This window comes from Neovison vison, chromosome 12 (assembly GCF_020171115.1).
Source record: "Neovison vison isolate M4711 chromosome 12, ASM_NN_V1, whole genome shotgun sequence".
Lineage (NCBI taxonomy): Eukaryota > Metazoa > Chordata > Mammalia > Carnivora > Mustelidae > Neogale > Neogale vison.
The window spans coordinates 140,353,630-140,358,051 of record NC_058102.1 but is presented as its reverse complement, the minus strand read 5'-3'; positions in this window follow the sequence as shown (position 1 = coordinate 140,358,051).

Here is a 4,422-nt window from a genome sequence, read left to right as displayed (position 1 = left end):
TATGTTTTACTCTTTCTATTTTCAACGTGCTGTGGATGAATCCAAACAAAACACCATGGTAAGTTGAGGAAGGTCTATGCATAAACCTAGACTATCTTCATCCTCCCCACAAACACACGCTGAGAAGTTGCCGATTGCAAGATAATGTGGGGACATGTACAAAAATAAGTCATCTTTGCAACCCTACTCAGAAGGTCCTGGGATTTATAATTGGTTACGGACATCCCTTCCATGATTCTCGCTGTGTTTTCACCTGAAGCACCTTCCTAGAATTCCTTACTCAAACCTGACCCTTCACATGGGGTTCTTACTTCAAAGGCCAAAGTGAAAGAGAAGCAAGAGAAATAATTTGAAAACACAGTTGGTATCTCTTGCAGGAAAAGAACAAATTCAGAGAAGAGAATGCTGCATTTAAAAGAAATTAGTACTTGGGGGGTCTGGGTGGCTCAGTGGGTTAACCTATGGACTCTTGATTTTGACTCAGGACATGATCTCACAGTTGGGAGATGGAGCCCTGCAGGGGACTTGGCACTCAGCCCAGGGTCTCCTTGAGGTTCCCTCCCTCTGCCTCTCCTTCTTCCTTCCCTGCTCGTGTTCTCTAAGTAAGGAAGGATGGAACTGAATGCTTAAGTGATATGTATGATAGACGAAAATCCAAAAAGAAAAAGTTCCTACTGGGAAAATAAGTTATAAATATGTCCAAATTTCTATATACAACTACCCTATTGTTAAAATTCATTTAATTAAACCTTCTGCTACCTATATACTGATTAAACCTATATTCTGATTAAAGTTAATGAAGGTTTACCTAACTTTACATAATGTTTCTCCGAGAGAAAATTTATTCTACTAATAACTGCTAAAGGAAACCTTTAAGAACATCAAGATGGTTGGTCCAAAATATAGGAAAATAAGAATACAAATAAACATGATTCATTTTGTAAATGACCAATGAAACATTATTCATTGAAAGTAGAATTCTCTACATTTTAGTAGTTGTTACCACAGAACCTATAATATTACCAAAGCCGCATTCAGGTGACAGTGTTAGAAATGCACAAAATTTAATTGAAGTAAAGAATGCTTTGTCAGTTACCAGAAACATACAAAACAAAAATAGCTAATAAATCCATAATAGATTGCTTTTAGTTTATATATATTTATATGTATATATATATATGAAAAGATTATAAAGTAATTATTTAAGCCCATAAACAGTGATTTTTCAGAATTTTATTGAACATACACTCATAATGAACAAGAAGAATGGTAACTGGATGGAAGAAAATGCTTTTTCTGAAGTATATACTTGACTTCAAGGACTTGACACATCTGTTCTTATTCTCTTAAGTCAAATGGTACTTTGGGGAAAAAAATTAATACCATAATATTTCTTGGTATTCCACTCCAATTAAAAGCTTGGTTATTAAATTTGTCTTACATCTAACTTCGTTTCCAGAGCTACAGCTTCCAAAAATCCCATCCAGGCTAGGGAGATACAAAGTAGCTTACAAAGCCACTTAAAACAATGTATCATTATAAAGTCATGCAGAAAACAGGGTAGTTTCCTATCAAAATGAAACATTTTTCTCACATGGCATGTGAATGTTCTTCCCTAAACGTGTAAATGGTACAGTGTAGGAGAAGAAACACAACTTTTGGAGGAACTCTAAAGGCTTATTTCCCATCTGATCTTGATAAAGAAGGGAAAATGTCAAAGCACAACTGGATTTTTAAACACCCACACTAATTCTATTCCCACGAATTCTCGACGCTTTCAGACACGCCAAATTTTAATACGTAAACAGTTCATTGCTATCTTGTTTGATATGTAGAGCATGTTCTCCTGACAATATCTGAGTATTAACACTAATCACAGACCTCAAAAATGATATAGAAGGATGCCATCGTGTCCCCATTTTCCCCACTGCCTTTTACATTTCACAAAGGAGATGGTGAATCCTTTTCAGCTATATTAATAGACTGGCTTTCCTTATTATTTCTAACCAGGAAACAGAATCTATTCAATAAATTGAACAAGGAATGTGTAAAATTATGAAATTAAATAAATATATATATTAACTACATCCAATGTCAGGGGTAACAGAGGTTGGAGACTAAGAAGTGAAGATAAGTCAAGAATATACAAAGAACAGAGTCTACCCCTAAGGCTGAAATAGAGCACCCAAGGAAAGAACGCATCTAACATAGGATGCTGCCGCCATGGCTGAGATCCATTGCTCACTGGAGAGAGCCTGGCTATGCCCCAGAGGATGGTCCGTTTCCAGACCACTAGGGTTCACAAGCAATATGCCCTTTCAGGCGCCTGAGAGAAGTCATCCATTGAGAGGTACCCATATGAAACTCACATGGAATCTCTCAGTGGGAAAGGTACACTGGGAATCCTCCCTCTGGGTGTTGGAGAAGATTGTGCTCAAGAGGATGTCATGCCCTGCTTCTTGCCACACACTGCAGGAGCCTGCAGAGGAGAGCGAGAGCGCACACCGGAACCGGGACGAAGAACCCCTCCTCCTCCGGGCAGTTCCCTCCGGCACCCTCGAGGAAGAAGCTTCACGGTGTTAGCTGGCCAGGAGGAATGGTTAGGAAGCACAAACAGGGCAATGCAGAGTTTCTCTGGAGCGGAGAGGCCATAGATTGGCAAACTGAGTAACCTGACTTAATTTGAAAATGTCATCATCACCAACATTCAATACCAGAGTAGTATATTGGTTACAAAGGATGCGCCTACCCTGACCCCTTGTTATCAGCGAAAGTCCATAGTGTACATTAGGGTTCAGTCTTGGCGTTGTCCATTCTATGTGTTTGGATGAACTTACAGTGATGTGGCCTGGCAAAGGGAAATACAGATGTAAGGGGCAGAGAGGATATGGGCACTTTCTGTACCTTCCACTCAATTTTGCAGTGAATCTACAACCGCTCTAAAAATTAGTTGGTCAAAACACACACACACACACACACATATACACACACACAGTTTAAAAAATGTCATCAAGCAATTTTTTTTTTCTGAACTACAATTGTGATACCACCGTCTTACAAATTGTAGTGTATGTTCATTATCTCTTTCATTAGGAATACAGTATGTGGCAGAGACAGCCGAATTACACATTCACCACTTGTTAGGTAATAATAGAACATTCAGGACACAAGGTTATTTAGTTAAAGACGGAATTTCCCAGAACCCTTTGTAGCTAGGTAGGGTATGTGACTAAGTTTTGGCCAATAGGATGTCGAAGGGAGTAGAAATGTACAACTCCCAAATCATAACTTTTAAGGGAGTGGAAGGAAATTTCATTCCCTTTTGCCTCTTCTGTCCGGCTGGAAAGTAGGCCTGGCAATGACCATGGACCTTGAAATGAAGGTGATTTCCCTAAAATGGTAGAGTAACAAGAAAGAAGGAGGCTGGGCTCATGAGAACTTTTGCAGAGTGGAGTTGCCCCAGAAGCTCAACTTGTATGTGAGAGAATAAGAAAGAACTTTCTAGGGGCACCTGGGTGGCTCAGTGGGTTAAGCCGCTGCCTACGGCTCAGGTCATGGTCTCAGGGTCTTGGGATCGAGTCCCGCATCGGGCTCTCTGCTCAGCAGGGGGCCTGCTTCCCTTCCTCTCTCCCTGCCTGCCTCTCTGCCTACTTGTGACCTCTCTCTGTCAAATAAATAAATAAAATCTTAAAAAAAAAAAAAAAGAAACTTCTATTTTATTTAAGCCATTACTGTTTTGGGTCTTTGGCATCATATTGTTCAGTTTCTCCTGTCTCATCACCATGCCACTATTGACTAGAAAGTTAACAGGTTTGTCAAATGTAAAGCAGCCACAGATCTGTAATAACAAAAACTTCCACCTGAAAACCTACCATACAAATGCAAAGCCCACAAAGATTTTCAAAAAAGGGAACACGATTGCCTTGGCAATTCAGAACCTTTTATAGTCATAACTATAGTTTATTTTCTGAAAAAATTATTTTTTTTCAGCATTTGATATCTAATGAGAATTAGTCACGTTTTATCAAAGTAGTTTATTACATTGTCATTTTTGAACATCAATTCACTGATTTTGATGGCTGGTTTTGCAGGGAAAGAACATGCAAAATTGAGGGTTAGGACACTTTTGTCCAAACCTTAAAATCTCAATCAGTAAAACAAAATAAAGCAAAACAAAACAAACAAACAAAAAACCCATTTGGGGAGGGACAACATTTAAAAATTTATTGTTTTAAATAAGTCTTTGAAAATTTACTATTCCTGAAACTTTATTATGAGTTCTATTGCATAATGACCTATCTACTTAAAAGACATTTATTTGTTTTCTTATGTAGTATAAATTATCACCCAAGGTTAGAGATAGGAAAATGATAGTAATACCTGCTCAGATAAAATTGTTTGCTGTTTGTTTTTTTCAAATTT